At 37.2% G+C, this 17850-nt stretch overlaps 1 protein-coding gene across 15 annotated transcripts in view; it reads left to right on the forward strand.

Annotated features, from left to right (window-relative positions):
- CARF (calcium responsive transcription factor) overlaps window positions 1-17850 on the forward strand; it is a 99487-nt gene that overhangs the window by 647 nt on the left and 80990 nt on the right. For 5 of the 15 annotated variants that reach the window (XR_011502990.1, XR_011502997.1, XR_011502989.1 and 2 more), the window contains exons 1-2: window positions 1625-1763; window positions 3208-3372. The gene's annotated coding sequence lies outside the window, so the exon portion shown is untranslated. Of the gene's footprint in view, window positions 1-1600; window positions 1764-3207; window positions 3373-6420; window positions 6529-14899; window positions 15014-17850 lie in introns of those variants that run through there. The other 10 variants (XR_011502992.1, XR_011502999.1, XR_011502991.1 and 7 more) reach the window with 4 other exon arrangements.

Raw genomic sequence — 17850 nt, forward strand, 5'->3', positions numbered from 1 at the left:
TTACCCAAAGGCCTGTGCCTTCATCGCGGTGCCCGAGGATTACTCTAGTTGAACGTAGTTGTCTTTCTGAGGGAGGATGGACGGAGAGAGAACTATCCGGATCTCAAAGTCGCTTTTTAGGGCGTTCTCCAGGAAAGCTCCCAGAGGGGGCCTCCAGGAGACAGCGGTTTAGAATCAGGCGGGGCGCGCTGTGTGCAGGTGAAGACGACTGAAGCTGTCCTCTTTTCCCTTGCCTGAAGATGTACTGAAATTACTAGTAGACACCCGACATTTAAGTCAACCTTAGAATATGGGAAGTGATTTAAACAATTGTAAGCGAAAGGTAATCTTTTGTTAGAGAGGCGTGGCGGAGAAGCTAGGACTGGTCTCAGTTGACTCACCTGTTTAGAATGCAGGCCTTGGAACCCGAATGCGGGCCCAGGAACTTTGAATCCTGCCTCAGCTACTAATTTGTTAACCTCTCTGTGCCACGCTTTCCTCAACTGTGAGAATTAAATGCCACATAGTAAACGTTAACTGTTATTACCATCATCATTTGATGTCAGTTGAAGTAGATGCTTTGCCATTGTGAATAAGGGAGAACAGCCTCATGGTTAGAAGAATAAAATGAGAAAGCCTAGGTGCTGAAGTTCTAGGAAAGGACTGGGCTTGCAGATGGCAACGGTGGTCATTTAACCGTGTGATTCATTGTAATGGTGAGACTTGTGTGTGTCCTGTAAGTTAGACCACCTGAAGTTTGAAACACTTTTTAAATTGAAGTCCTGCTGTTTAATCCATATTTTTAAAATTTTGGAGAAGTGGAAAGAAATTTGACAGTTTTAAAATTCTCCTCTAAACATTAAGTGATTTTTGAGTTACAGCAGTAAAACTGCTTCAATTAAAATTCTTAGAACCTAAATTTTCAAATAATTAAGTTCTTTTTCAGATAATTTTTTATTATTGATAATATATCACTGGTTAAAATATCTTCTAAAAATGTTTAGTTAATCAGTAGACTAATACATTTTTAGCTATCATTAATTTGAAATCTATCAAAATAAGAAAATACAATACCTGATGGAGTCAATACAGGTTGATCTTAATTTGAATTGAAAAATATGATCAGTAAGATACAGAACCTGAATGCTTAGGAAGATGAATCTTCAATTTGCAAAGCAGAAATGTTGAATTCACTGAAATACATTTTTCATTTGACTGTGACCTTTAGTTAAGGGAAAATTAGTTAATAAGTGTTCCAGAATAAGTGTACTCCCAGTGTGATGGCTTTGGTATTTTTTCAACAGTGACGTGTCATGTTTGGTGTTGCCTCTGTGCAATACCTGGGGTAGTTAGTGCTTTTACTTTGTTTTTCTTAAATTTACTTAGAAGATTAACTGCAAGCTTTTGGTTCTTAACAATCTCCTGCATGATTGCATGATTCGTTTGCTACGGTCCCCATGAACACACATTGTTGGCTGGAGAACCACAGCTTGGAAAATATATTTTTCTTGATTATATGTTTCTTTTTTTTGTATATGAGGTCATGGTGTGGTATAGTATAAAGACTATGCATGGGCTTTGGAGTCCTCACTGTTCTTTTTTTTTTTTTCCCCCTACTTAGTCTTGAATCTGAGCTCTGATGCTGTCTGTGATCTTGAGCAACTCACTTGACAGCTTTGGTTTTCTTCCCTATGACTCGACATAATAAGATCTACCTCATAGGCATTGTGAGGATTATAGGGAATAATTTGTGAAGGTGTCAAAGAGCAAAGAGGTAAAAAGAGGTATGTGTGTACAGGGTAAGAAATGGGTAGAACCAAGATTACAGGGTAGTTTATAGGGAGGACAAACCTTAGATAAAAGAGACATTGTGAACACTCGTGTTAAATGTTTTTCACTGAAAAGTTAAAATGAGTTATTGTTTATGTATATTTGCATACATTTAAAAGTTTGATTTTGATTTAACATACTACAACTTTCAAAACCCATCTTTAAAAAAATAAATTATTTTATAAATTATTTGTGAACTAGGAGTCTTGATTTAATTTTTGACATCACTTATTCATAGTAATTTTGTATACATCATAAAATGAACATTATGTCATTTACCTACCCTGAAAGAGGAGAGAAATTGTATTTTCTAAAGTACTTTTGAGCAATATTTTTTAATGTAGTTAATAAGATCTGACACTGATATTGAATAAATTTCAAGATCCTTTAAATCTTGAGACAGTAACCAAGCTATGTAGAATTAAGAGAAACTCTGACTAAACTTCAAGGGGCTTCATCCTTGAGTTATCCTGTCTGGTGATTTATTCTCGGACCACTGGTTTTAACGCATAAATTTTACTACACAAAAGCCTGTAGGAGAAACTCAACAAAATGATCAGATGTTAAGACAATTTTTTAGAAATTGCAGCTGAGAATTACCTCTCAAATTTTGAACACACAGAAATGCTGTTCAACAAAATCAAAACAGCAATAGACCACGTATGATCCGCAGAGATGTGAGTCACTACGGCCCGAGGAGTCTCCTCCCTCTGCCGAGCATTCATTATGTATCAACAATAAACAGCCCTTTCCTCTATAAATAAAAACAGCAAATTTTTAATTTAACACTTTCTTCCTAATCTTTGCTTTTAATATAAGGTAACATCCACTTTTTAAATGTGATATGAAACGTTCTAGAATGCAAAATTAATGCGTTAGTGTATGTTCTGAAGTCCAATCATGATTAACTGTCTAGACTACATATTTAATACTTTCTTCTTTTTTTCAGCTCTCTTTCTCCAATCCCAATTCTACTTGCCTAAGAAATAAGCTTGTCAAATCAAGGCTGGGATTTTATAGGGAGTGGGATGTGGGGAGGGGGGCCTTTGAGTTCAAGCTTCCATGACTCCGAAAGATGCCCTATTTGTAAATATTTTTCTTATGGAGAAAAATGTAATTTCCTGTAGAGGTCTTTGTGTCAGTAGTAGTTACAGAATGTGAGAGTTAAAACCTTAGTCCAACTACCTAACTTTAGATAAGGAAACAAACAGAGAGGCTAAGTCACCTGCCCCGGGACACAAGCAGTTATCTGTAAAGTCAGTCCTAGGCTTTAGTTCTCCTTAACTGAGTCAATTGATGGTTCTGTTATACCAGGCTGGTGATGGCTATTTTATAATAAAACCTTTCTTTATGTGTAGGAAAATAAAATGTATATGAATATCTGCCTTCTCATTACAGAAAAAATGCTGCTATGAAGATATAATTATAGCTTTCACATAAATGAAGTTACCACTATCATGATTTAGTGCCCCAAAAGGAAGAACTTCAGTGAACAAGAGAGGGCATTTTGTGGGTAGTAGAATGCTCCAGGCCTGGAATTTAAACTTGAGCTACTGCCTGAAGGTAATAATCTTATTTTTAACTAATTGAAGGTTATAGCTCTATAAAAATCAACTGTTGCCTATTACATATTAATGAAAAAGTCAAATTGTACTTTGTTTATAGGTACTTTGTTCTGTTTGTGGTTACCAGTTGGAAAAGAACATTTTATACCTAGCTACTTAATATTAATATCTTCATTCTTAAAAACTTTACTTTCACATAGTTAATTGAAAGTTAGGGATAATATTTACAGCACATACTAACATTGAGGTTAGATGGGAAAATTGGGTATTTTGAATCACCCTGCAATTGTCAAGCTTGAAGAAAGTAATGCAGATTGATAGAAGAATTAGGGGAGGAAGGAGTAATACTTTTCACTGTATTCAAATTATTTTTCAAAAAGGATGTCTGTAACTTAAGAATGTACTTTTTTTGTGTGTTTTTGAGGAAGATTGGCCCTGAGCTAACATGTGTTGCCAATCTTCCTCTGTTTGCTTGAGGAAGATTGTGCTGAGCTAACATCTGTGCCAATCTTCCTCCATTTTATGTGGGATGCCACCACAGCATGGCTTGATGAGCTGTGCTAGGTCCACACCTGGAATGTGATGTGAACCCACGAACCCTGGGCCACCAGAGTGGAACGTGCAAAGTTAAGCACTATGCCACTGGGCCTGCCCCTTAAAAATGTACTTTTAATCTCCAATTCAACAATGGGTTAGGTCAATAGATATTGAAACCCACTTTTGCATATAGAAACTACTTAAAGTAGTATTTCATCAGTGTAATCACAATAACACCAACCCTGGTGGTCTAGTGGTTAGGATTTTGTGCACTCATCCCCACCACCTGGGACCATTTCCTGGTCAGGGAACCACACCATCTGTCTGTTGGTTGTCATACTGTTGCTGTGCTGCTGAAAGCTCTGCCACCAGTATTTCAAATGCCAGGAGGGTCACCCACAGTGGACAGGTTTCAGTGAAGCTTCCAGACTAGACAGACTAGGAAGAAGGACCTGGCTACTCACTTCTGAAAAACTTGGCCGTGAAAACCTGTGAATAGCATTGTCTGATACAGCGCCGGAAGGTGAGAGGATGGCGCAAAAAGGCCGGGCAGGGTTCGGCTGTGCTGTCCACATGGTCACTAGGAGTCAGAGTTGACACAATGGCACTAACAACAATCACAAAGGCTTGTTTCAGATGTCCTGTGGTGCATATTGAAGGGAAAATTTTGAGTTTTGTGTTCTCAGAAGACAATAGAGAAAAGAAGTTGTCTTTCTTCAATTGGCCAGATCCCAGTCTGGGCAAAGTTCTGAAGTAAGAGGTTTGCCTTGGCAATCTTCTCTGTGAGCATCCTCCCCACGCCTTCCCTAGGGCGGTCACCCTGCCCTGCGTCTCCACGGCAGCACCTAGCTCAGGCCTGCCGAATCCCTTTTAAGTTTAAGTGCTTTGAGTTCAAATGCACTTGCTTTCTCACCTCCAAATTAAGCTTTTCAGGGTAGCTGTTTTTAACTCATCTTAAAAGAGGAAAGATATCCTGATAGAAATTTACACAAATTTCTTAATGACTGATAGTCTCTCCAGAGTTTTTCACTTTTTGAGAGAAAATGCTGGTTAACTCCAATGAAAATTTATTTCATTGGTGAAATTTCAGATAGGGTAAGAGAAAGTAAACAAAATGAAAAAGATGTAGGCCAGTGGGGACAATTTCTAACAGGATCAGGGCACCTATTGAGAAACTAGGCGTGAGTTTTTAGGGTTCTTTCCCCTAAGCTAGTTGCACTTTTCCCTCTCTTTCCCAAGCTGCGCTCCTGACTCTCTTTACAAAAGGTCTTCGCAGTGGACACGATGCCTGTGTGGTTAGAGCTCTGGCCTCTTCATCGGGTTAGAGAGCTGTAGGTTGCTTGCAGGGGGGGCTTGTGTGTCATAGGGACTGCCTGTAATTAAATTTCAACCAGGACAAGTTGAGAACAAATGCACAAAGAACTTTTTTTAGCATCTCTTATCTGTTAACCTATCCTCCCCCTCAAAAAAAGATTTAAAGCTGTGACTAATGAAGGAAGGAGGGAGCTGTCTGTTACCTTGAAAGCGGTCCTATTGTGATAATAAAGAGTGGGCTTTGGAATCAATAAATGTAGGTTTGAATCCTTGCTCAGCCGCTTAGTATTTCTGTAATCTTGGGAAAGTTATTTAATTGCCTGATTCTTATTTCCTTATATGTAACTTGGAGAAAGCAGCTGAATCACAGGTTTGTTGAAAGGATTAAATAAAATGATGTATGTAAAACAGCTTTAGCATAGTGCGTTACTATGCTAAGTGCTCAATAAATGATAACCTTATACCCTTGAACAGTGGGCCTCAGTTTCCTTTTCTGTAAAATGGTGATAATAGGTCCTACATCACGTAACAATAGAGTGTTTGTTAATGATTCTAGCTAATAATTGTCAAGTATAATAAACATTCTATAAACATTAAATTATTTTTTGGCTATCACAATTAAATGCATAATCTTTATTCTATCATAATAATACATTAAAAAATTAAAGAGCTCTCAAAAATATTTTTAAATCTTAATGTCGATATCTTTAAACAGTGAATATTTCAATATACTTAAAAAAATTGGGAGCCGGCCCAGTAGTGTAGTGGTTAAGTTTGTGTTCTCCACTTTGGTGGCCTGGGGTTTGGGGGTTCAGATCCTGGGTGTGAAACCACACACCACTTGTCAAGCACTGCTGTGGCAGTGTCCCACATACAAAAAATAGAGGAAGATTGGCACAGAGGTTAGCTCAGGGACAATCTTCTGTTAGAAACATAAAATCTTAGAACTGGCTGGGATCTTTGATATCACCCATACCAACTCCTCATTTTAAAGAACTAGAAATTGAAGTTCAGAGAAATTAACAATTTGAATTTTTCATTAAATCTAGACTGACCCCATGTTCTTTCTCTATTACATTTATATGTTTTGTGAATTTTTCTTTTTTTGAGGAAGATTACCCCTGAGCTAACATCTGACGCCAATCCTCTTCTTTTTGCTGAGGAAGACTGGCCCTGAGCTAACATCCATGCCCATCTTCCTCTACTTTATATGTGGGACGCCTACCACAGCATGGCTTGTCAAGCGGTGCATAGGTCCACACCTGGGATCCGGCTGGCAAACCCTGGGCCATCGAAGCGGAAGGTGCGAACTTAACCACTGCGCCACCGGACTGGCCCCAAAGATGTGTGAATTTTTAAACTAAACAATAATAATGTTGAAATAGAGTCTATTAGTCATCTAAAACTGAAAAACTTTTTGTAATTTTTTTCAGACAGTATAGAAAAATATATTTAGAAGCTTCATACTAAGTCCAGATAAGTTTTGATTACATTGATGAAAGTTTTGATTACATTGATGAGATGACTGTTAACAAATTTTTGCCCTTAAGAAGCTAAGAGTTTATTTAGTCTGGGTAGATGAAATTTTAATCTTAGTTTGCACAATTAAAGGTTGAAAAGTAATTTACTGAGCACTGACCTTGTACTAGGAACTGCACCAAGCCCTTTGCATACGTTACTTTGTTTAATCTTTGTAACAACCCAAAGAGGTGAATACAATAGTATTGCCAATTTGCAGTTGAGAAAACTAAGTCTCAGAGTCATTAGCTAATTTGACAAGTAAGTATAAAGTTGAAATTCAAACCTATACCCTATCACTCCAGAACACTCTCTTCAACTATTTTATACAATTTTACTGACAAAACCTTCTCATTTTTATTTTAAAAGTTAGTGAAAAAATAATATATTTTCTTTTGCAACCTAACTCCAACATTGTCCAGAGTGTGATAACTTAACCAAAACTTCCAGGATAATTTTGGAGTTCATATACTGTGATTTGTTGTTGGCTTTGGTTTACAGTCTCTCTGATTGCTTTTTCTTTTTTTAACTGAAAGACTTTCTTTAGAACAGTTTTAGATTTAGAGAAAAATCGAGCAGCTAATACAAAGATTTCCATGTTCCTCCCCCTCGTCTCCCACCCTCCCCCCCTCCCCCCAGCACACTGTTTTCCGTTACAGTTATGCGTTGCTTTACTGCAGGGATCTCTACTGAGAAACGCGTCCTTAGGTGATTTTGTGGTTGTGCGAACATCATAGAGTGTACTGAAAGGGAACAAAACTTTCTACCCCAAAATGTGTCTCTTTAACGTAGGGATTATTTTAGGCTGATTCTTTTTAAGAAATGAAAGATTCTTAAAAATCTGTTTTTTTTCGTTACCTCCACCTTAACTGCCCAAAAGAATTCAGATAAAAAAAACATGTCTCAGGAAGCAGGCTACCACCTTAGCGTAACATGAACTAGGTGGTAGATAGGGAGGAACCTAGAAAAATCTGTTTCTTGGGCTCCCCTCTGTGTTCTTCTGTTTCTGTGTGGCCAAACACCTGTTTTCCAAACATTTGCTCCTTTTCACCTACCTGTGAATTGTGTTCTTTCCCTTTGAAGTCCACTCTCCTCACCCCCAACACTTTCTTTTATCTTTGGCTGAGGATGGCATTTAAGGTGAGGGCTTCAGCCATTTTGGTCAGTCACTTGGTTTTCCTCTGTTTCTCCCATGTGTACATGTGATTAAACTTTTGTTTGTTTTTCTCCTGTTAATCTGTCTCATGTCAGTTTAATTCTTAGACCAGCCAGGAGTATAGAGGAAAATTTCTTCCTCCCATACAGCACTTACACGAACCTAGGTGGTATAGCCTACTCTACAGCTTGGCTCTATGGTACTAATCTTATGGGACCACTGTCATATATATGGTCTGTTGTTGACCAAAACGTTTTTACGTGGCACATGACTATATTAGCGTCTTGCATTAGTGTGGTACATTTCTTAAAATTAATGAACCACTGTTGATACATTATTATGAACAGAAGTCCATAGTTTTCGTTAAGGTTCACTCTTTGTGTTGGACAGTTTTATGGCTTTTGCCAAATGTGTAAAGTCATGTATCCACCATTACAGTATCATAAAGAATTGTTTCATCACCATAAAAATCATAGGCTTACGATAAAATCCAGCAGTTGTACTACTAGGTATTTACCCAAATGAGTTGAAAATTTATGTCCAACAAAAATCTACACATGGATAGTCATAGCAACTTTATTCACAATTGCCAAAACTTGGAAGCAACCACGATGTCCTTCAATAGGTGAATGTATAATCACTCTGTGGTATATCCATACAGTGAATTATTATTATTCAGTGATAGAAAGAAATAGGCTATCAAGCCACAGAAAGACATGGAGAAACATTAAATGCACACTGACAAATGAAAGAAGACAGTTTGAAAAGGCTATATACTGTATGATTCCAAATATATGGCGTTCTTGAAAAGGCAAAACTATAGACATAGTAACAAGATCAGTAGTTGTCAGAGGTTGGGGATGGTGTTGGAGGGTGGGAGGGTGTTAGGGAGGGATAAATAGATGACGCAACAGGAGATTTTTATGGTGATGGAGCAATTCTTTATGATACTATAATTGGTGAAATTTTGATTTGCATTTCCCTGATGATTAATGATGTTGAGCATCTTATCATGTATCTGTTGCCATCTGTATATCATCTTTGGAAACATATCTATTCAGATCTTCTGCCCATTTTTAAATCAGATTGTTTGGATTTTTTGCTGTTGACTTGTATGAATTCTTTATTTATTTTAGATATTAATCCCTTATCAGATATATGATTTGCAAATATTTTTTTCCATTCAGTAGGTTGCCTTTTTGCTTCATTGATGGTTTCCTTTGCTGTGCAGAAGCTTTTTAGTTTGATGTAGTCCCACTTGGGACTTTTTTGCTTTTGTTGCTTTTGCTTTTGGTGTCAGATTGTAAAAATCATCACCAAGACCTATGTCAAGGAGTTTACCACCTATGTTTTCTTCTAGGAGTTCTGTGATTTCAGGTCTTATGTTCAAGCCTTTAATCCATTTTAAGTTATTTTTGTGTACAGTATAAGATAGTGGTTGAGTTTCATTCTTTTACATATGGCTGTCCAGGTTTCCTAACACCATTTATTGAAAGACTGTTCTTTCCCATTGTATATTCTTGGCTCATTTGTCATAAATTAATTGACCATATATGCCTGGATTGATTTCTGGACTCTATTCTGTTTCATTGATCTGTGTGTCTGTTTTTATACCAATACCATTAAGTTGTAATTTCTATAGCCTTGTAATATAATTTGATATCAGGGAGCATGATACCTCTAGCTTTCTTCTTCTTTCTCAAGATTTCTTTGGCTATTTGGGGTCTTTTGTGGTTCTATATAAATTTTGGGATTATTCTAGTTCTGTGAAAAGTGTTGTTGGAATTTTGATAGGGATTGCATTGAATTTGTTGATTGCTTTGGGTAGTAAGGACATTTTAACAATATTGATTCTCCCAATCCATGAGCATTGAAAATTTTCCCATTTATTTGTATCTTCACTTTCTTTCATTAATGTCTTGTAGTTTTCACTATACAAGTCTTTCACCTCCTTGGTTAAATTTATTCCTAGGTATTTTATTCTTTTTGATACAATTGTAAATAGGATTGGTTTTTTAATTTCCCTTTCTCATAGTTCATTATTAGTGTATAGAAATAACAAATTATGTATTGATTTTGTATCTTGCAACTTTACTGAATTTGTTTATTAATTCTAACAGTTTTTTAATTTCTCCCATCTAGGTTTTGTAGTTTTCAGTGCATAGATCTTCCATATCTTTGTCAAGTTTATCTCTAGAATTTTCATTTTTTTAAGGCCATTGTGCTATTTTAGGCAGCTGGTATCATACTTTGTTCATATAAAATTCTAGTCTAAACTTACTGTTCATATTGGCTGTACTTAAAGTTGGTGGCAAGTGAGATAGAACATTTTTTATTATGCATTGCTGGATTTTGTTTGCTGAGGTTTTATTTAGGATGCTAGCATTTATATGTTTATGATTATTTTAAAATATATTTTTTTTATTGGACTGAAAACTTTATCTTTTCTAGAGAATAGCCTCGCAGTGAGACATTTCTCTTGATGCCAAGGAGCTCCCAACTGCTTTCAAAGGCAACCTCAAAGCCTATCATTTCCTTTTCTTTTCTTTTTTTTTTTACTTAGGTCATAATAGTTTATAACTGTGTAATTTCAGTTGTACATTATTATTTGTCCGTCACCATTTAAATGTGCCCCTTTACCCCTTATGCCCACTCCCCAACTTCCCCTGTGGTAACCACTAATCTGTTCTCTTTGTCCCTGTGTTAGTTTATCTTCCACATATGAGTGAAATCATAAGGTGTTAGTCTTTCTCTGTGGGACTTGTTTTGCTTAATGTAACACTCTCTAAGTCCCTCTATGTTGTTGCAAATGGGACAATTTTGTCTTTTTGTGGCTGAGTAGTATTCCATTGTATATGTATATACATATATATATATATACACCACATCTTCTTTATCCATTCTTCTGTTGATGGGCACATGGATCGCTTCCATGTCTTGGTTATTGTGAATAATGCTGCAGTGAACATAGGGGTGTGTAAGTCTCTTTGAATTGTTGATTTCAAGTTCTTTGGATAAATACCCAGTAATGTGATAGCTGGGTCATATGGTATTTGTATTTTTAATTTTCTGAGAAATCTCTATACTGTTTTCCATAGTGGCTGCACGAGTTTGCATTCCCACTAGCTGTGGATGAGGGTTCCCTTTGCTCCACACCCTCTCCAACATTTCTTTTTTGTCTTGGTGATTATAGCCATTCTAACAGGTGTAAGATGATGTCTCAGTGTAGTTTTGATTGGCATTTCCCTGCTCATTATTGATGTGGAACATCTTTTCACGTGCCTGTTGGCCATCTGTGTATCTTCTTTGGGAAAATGTTCATATCTTCTGCCCATTTTTTGATTGTTTGTTTTTTTGTTGTTGAGTTGTGTGACTTCTTTATATATTTTGGGGATTAACCCTTTTTTGGATATATGATTTGCAAATATTTTCTCCCAGTTAGTGGGTTGTCTTTTCGTTTTGTTCAGGTTTCCTTTGCCTTGCAGAAGCTCTTTAGTCTGATGAAGTCCCACTTGTTTATTTCTTCATTTGTTTCCCTTGTCCAAGTAGACATAGTGTTTGAAAAGAACCTTCTAAGATTGATGTCAGAGTGTACTGCCTGTTTTTCTTCTAGGAGTTTTGTGGTTTCAGGTCTTACCTTCAAGTTGCTAATCCATTTTGAGTTAATTTTAGTGTATGGCAAAAGATATTGGTCTACTTTCATTCTTTTGCATGTGGCTGTCCAGTTTTCCCAGCACCATTTATTGAAGAGCCTTTCCTTTCTCCATTGTATATTCATAGCTCATTTGTGGGTGACTAGGTGTCCATAGATGTATGGTTTTATATCTTTACTTTCAGATCTCCTGCATTGATCTGTGTGTCTGTTTTTCTGCTAGTACCATGCTGTTTTATTACTATAGCTTTGTAGTATATTTTGAAGTCAGAGATTGTGATGCCTCCAGCTTTGTTCTTTTTTCTGAGGGTTGCTTTAGCTATTCAGGGTCCTTTGTTGCCCCAAATGAATTTTATGATTCTTTGTTCTATTTCCTCAAGCAATGTCATTGGGATTGTGACTGGGATTGCATTGAATCTGTAGATTGCTTTAGGTAGTATGGACAATTTTTTCTTTTTTAAAGATTGGCCCTGAGCTAACATCTTTTGCCAATGTTTTTTTTTTTTCCTTCTTCTTCTCCCCAAAGCCCCCCCAGTACATAGTTGTATATTCTAGTTGTAGGTCCTTCTAGTTGTGGCGTGTGGGATGCTGCCTCAGCATGGCCTGATGAGCAGTGCCATGTCCGCTCCCAGGATCTGAACCAGCAAAACCCTGGGCCACCGAAGCAGAGCACATGAACTGAACCACTTGACCACGGGGCTGGACCCAGTATGGACATTTTAACTGTGTTTATTCTTCTGATACATGTGCATGGAATATCTTTCCATTTCTTTCTTTCTTTTTTTATTTTTTGAGGAAGATTAGCCCTGAGCTAACATCTGCTGCCAATCTTCCTTTTTTTGCTGAGGAAGGCTGGCCGTGAGTTTACATCCGTGCCCATCTTCCTCCACTTTATATGTGGGATGCCTACCACAGCATGGCTTGCCAAGCAGTGCCCTGTCCACACCCAGGATCCAAACCAGCAAACCCTGGGCCGCTGAAGCAGAATGTGCAAACTTAACCATTGCGCCACCAGGCTGGCCCCCTCCATTTCTTTATGTCATCATTGATTTCTTTCAATAATGTCTTATTGTTTTCATTGTATAGGTCTTTCACTTCCTTGGGTAAATTTTTTCCTAGATATTTTGTTCTTTTTGTTGCGATTGTAAATGAGATTATAGTCTTCAGTTCTCTTTCTGTTAGTTCATTATTAGAGTATAGAAATGCAACTGATTTTTATAAGTTGATTTTGTACCCTGCAACTTTACTGTAATTGTTGATTATTTGTAATAGTTTTCTGATAGATTCTGTAGGGTTTTCTACATATAAAATCATGTCGTCTGCAAATAGCGAGAATTTTGCTTCTTCATTGCCAATTTGGATACCTTTTATTCCTGTGTCTTGCCTAATTACTCTGGCCAAAACCTTTAGTACTGTGTTGAATAAGAATGATGAGAGTGGGCACCCTTGTTTTGTTCCTATCCTCAGAGGGATGGCTTTCAGTTTTCCCCATTGAGTAGTTGGCTATGGGTTTGTCATATATGGCCTTTATTATGTTGAGATACTTTCCTTCTATACCCATTTTATTGAGAGCTTTTTTATCATAAATGGATGTTCGATCCTGTCAAATGCTTTCTCTGCGTCTATGGAGATGATCATGTGGTTTTTATTCCTCATTTTGTTAATGTGGTGTATCACATTGATTTGTGGATGTTGAACCATCCCTGCGTCCCTGGTATAAATCCTACTTGATCATAGTGTATGATCTTTTTAATGTATTGTTGTATTCAGTTTGCCAATATTTTGTTGTGGATCGTTGTATCTATGTTCATCAGCAATATTGGCCTGTAATTTGCCTTCTTTGTGTTGTCCTTGTCTGGCTTTTGGATCAGAGTGATGTTGGCTTTGTAAAATGTGTTGGGAAGTGCTCCATCTTCTTCAACTTTTTGAAATAGTTTTAGAAGGATAGGTATTAAATCTTCTTTGAATGTTTGGTAGAATTCTCCAGAGAAGCCATCTGGTCCAAGATGTTTGTTTTTGGGAGGTTTTTGATTACTGTTTCAATCTCTTTACTTGTGATTGATCTATTCAGATTCTCTATTTCTTCTTGCTTCAGTTTTGGGAGTTTGTATGAATCATTTCTTCCAGATTATCTAATTTGTTGGTATATAGTTTTTCATGGTATTCTCTTATAACCCTTTGTATTTCTGTGGTGTCCTTTCTAATGTCTCCTGTTCCATTTCTAATTTTATTTATTTGAACCTTCTCTCTTTTTTTCTAGTAAGTCTGGCTAATGGTTTGTCAATTTTGTTTATCTTTTCGAAGAACTGGCTCTTAGTTTCACTGGTCCTTTCTACTGTTTTTTTGTTGTTGTTGTTTCAATTTCATGTGTTTCTGTTCTAATTTTTATTATTTCCCTCCTTCTGATGACTTTGGGCTTTGTTTGTTCTTCTTTTCCTAGTTCTATTAGGTGTAGTTTAAGAGTGCTTATTTGAGATTTTTCTTGTTTGTTAAGGTTGGCCTGTATTGTTATGAATTTTATTTTTAGGAGTGCTTTTGCTGCATCCCATATGAGTTGGTATGGTGTATTTTCATTTTCATTTATCTCCAGATATTTTTTTATTTTTCCTTTAATTTCTTCAATGATCCATTTGTTGTTCTGTAGCATGTTGTTTCGTCTCTACATATTTGTCACTTTCCCAGCTTTTTTCTTGTGGTTGATTTCTAGTTCATAGCATTATGGTTGGAAAAGATGGTTGGTATGATTTCAGTCTTCTTAAATTTGTTGAGGCTTGCTTTGTTTCCCAACATATGGTCTGTATTTGTGAATGTTCCATGCACACTTGAGAAGAATGTATATTCTGCTGTTTTTGGATGGAGTGTTCCATATATATCTATTAAGCCCATCTGGTTTAGTTTTTCACTTAATTCCACTATTTCCTTGTTGACTTTCTATATGGATGATCCATCCATTGATGTAACTGGGGTGTTAAGGTTGCTTTGTCTTCTCCACGTGGAGTTTTTACATGGGCTGTGAGGGAACTTGGAGAGCAAAGGCGTTCCTGTGGAGGACTGCCCCCTTCCCCTCTCCCCTGAGGGCCACGCGCAGTCCAGCACCCTAGGTCGCTGCAGTTGTAGAGGGAGAGGAGATTCCCATACCTCCTTCCACTGCCTTCTGGAGGGTCCAGCACCCCCACCTTCAGATGTACAGCTGTCTGGGTCTCTCAGATGTCTGTTGTCTTGCGTGCATGCCCTCTGTTGCTTTACAAATGTCCTTTTCATTGTATCTTAGGGGAGAGACTCTAACGAAAGAGCTCACTCCTCCGTGATGCTGACTTCACTCCTAAAATAGATTTTATTTCTATTCAGATATGGTGAGGCCAACAAATCAGGAGATGATTGCCATTGAAAAAATAGCTTTTTACTCACAGTTCCCAAGAAGAGGCGTGCATGCCACACAGAGCCACACAAGAGGAAACTGAGGTAAGTAGTAGGCACAGAGAGAGAGAGAGCACCTCAAATCCTGGCTATCATAACATCATGTAATCAATTTCATCCATAATATCATTCACAGACCTAAAGACACACCAAAAATTCCTTAGTATCATCAACTGTATAATGCATGTTCACATTTTCCTGATTGTCACACACATAACACACTCACACACGTACATCTGTTTTTTCTTTTTGGTACCATTTTACTTTTTTAAAAAAATTGAGGTGAGGGCTGGCTGAGTGCTGTAGTGGTTAATTTCATGCACTCTGCTTTGGTGGCCCAGGGTTTGCACGTTTGAACCCTGGGCATGGACCTAGACACCACTCGTCAAGCCATGCTGTGGCGGCATCCCACATACAAAATATGGGAAGATTGGCACAGATGTTAGTTCAGCACCACACAAAAAATTGACATGAAATTCATGTAACTTAAAATTAACTGTTTTTATTACTTTTTTTGCTTGAGAAGATTTGCCTTGAGCTAACATCCGTTGTCAATCTTCTTCTTTTGTTTTGCATGAGGAAGATTCGCCTTGAGCTAACATCTGTGCCAGTCTTCCTCCACTTTGTATGTGAGTCGTCACCATGGTTCAGCTGCTGACAAACGGTGCAGGTCCGGGCCTTGGGACCAAACCCAGGCTGCTGAAGCAGAGCACTCTGAACCCAACTGCTGGGCCACAGAGCCAGCCCCCAAATTAAGCATTTTTTGCTTTGTGTTTTAAAGATTGACCCTGAACTAACATCTGTTGTCAATCTCTTTAAAATGTTTTTCTTTCTTCTTCTCCCCAAAGCCCCCCAGTAGATAGGTGTATACACTAGTTGTAGGTTCTTCCAGTTCTACTGTGCGCAACGCTGCCTCACCACGGCTTGATGAGTGGCACTAGGTCCACGCCCAGGATGTGAACCAGTGAAGCCCTCGGCCACCGAAGCAGAGAGCATGAACTTAACTGCTCGGCCACAGGGCTAGCCCCCAAATTAACTGTTTTTAAATGGATAATTCAGTGGCATTTTGTACATTCACAGTGTTGTGCACGTACCACCTCTATCTAATTCCAAAATGCTTTCATCATCCCCAATTAAAATCTTGTACCTGTTTGGCAGTTACTCTCTGTTCCCCCCTCCTCTAAGTCCTTGGCGCCCACCAGTCTGCTTTCTGCCTGTATGGATTTACCTGTACTGGATGTTTTATGTAAATGAAACCATATAATATGTAACTCTTTGTGTCTGGCTTCTTCACTTAGCATGATGCTTCTGAGGTTATTCTGTGTGGTAGTATATGTATCGCTACTTCTTTCCTTCTTATGGCTCAATACTATCTCTTTATATGAAGATAGCACATTTTGTTGGTCCATTCATAAGCTGGTGAACATTAGGGTTGTTTCCACTTTCAGCTATTATGAATAGGGCTACTATGAACATTTGTGTACAGGTTTACGTTTGAACACCTGTTTTCAATTCTTTTGGGTATATACCTGGAGTGGAATTGCTGTCATATGGTAATTCTATGTTTAACTTCTTAAGAAACTGCCAAACAGTTTTTCACAGCATCTGCACCATTTTACCTGCCTATTGGCAATGCATGAAGATTCCAATTTCTCCACATCCTTGCCAACCATTGTTATTTTCTTTTTCTAAAATATAGACATCCCAGCAGGTTTGAACTGATATCTCATTATTGTTTTGATTTGCATTTTCATAATGATTAATCAACTTGAGCATCTTTATGTGCTTGTTGGCCCTTTGTATGTCTTCTTTGGAGAAATGTCTATTCAACTCTTTTGCCCATTTTTTGAATAGGTTGTTTTGGTTGTCTTTTTGTTATTGAGTTGTAGGAGTTCTTTATATATTATAGACCCTTGTCAGATATTTGATGTCTAAATATCTTCTCCCTAGATTGTCTTTTCACTCTTGTCATGGTGTCCTTTGCACAGAAGTTTTTATTTTGATAATGTCCAATATATTTTTTTTTTAGTTCTCATCCTTTGATGTCATATCTAAAGACACATTGCCAAATTCAAGGTTATGAAGAATTACCCTTATGTTTTCTTTTGAGAATTTTATCACTTTAGCTCTTACATTTAGTTATTTGATCCGTTTTTGTTTTTTTTTTAATATAGTGTAAGGTAGGGGTACATCTTCATTCTTTTGTATGTGTGTATTCAGTTCTTTCAGAACCATTTGTTGAAGAGACTATTCCTTCCCCATTGAATGCTTTTGGTACCCTTGTTGAAAATTATTTGACCATAGATATATGAGTTTATTTCTGGACTCTCAATTCTATTCCATTGATCTACATATCTGTCCTTAGTTCAGTACCACATTCTTTCGAGTACTCTAGGGCATTTTTTTGAAGTAAGTTTTGAAATTGAGAAGAACAAGTCCACCAACTTTGTGCTTCTTTTTCAAGATTGTTTTGACTATTCAGGTTCTTTGGCATTCCATATGAATTTTAGGGTTGGCTTTTCTATGACTGAGAAAAAGGTCTTTGGGATTTTGATAGAGATTGCATTGGATCTGTAGATTGCTTTGGGTAGTAGTGCCGTTTTAACAGTATTCACATTTTCCAGTTCTGTGAGCACAGTATGTCTTTATGTTTATTTAGGTCTTCTTTAATTTTTTTTAAGCAGTATTTTATCATTTCAGCATACAAGTCTTGTACCTCCTTGGTTAAATTTATTTGTAAGTATTTTGTTCTTGTTGTTGCTATTATAAATGGATTATTTTCTTGATTTCATTTTTGGGTTGTTCATTTCTAGTATATAGAAATACAACTGATTTTTGTGTGTTTATCTTGTATCCTCCAACTTTGTTTAATTTGTTTATTA

Source organism: Equus asinus, chromosome 4 (genome assembly GCF_041296235.1).
Source record: "Equus asinus isolate D_3611 breed Donkey chromosome 4, EquAss-T2T_v2, whole genome shotgun sequence".
In the NCBI taxonomy this organism is placed as follows: Eukaryota; Metazoa; Chordata; class Mammalia; order Perissodactyla; family Equidae; genus Equus; species Equus asinus.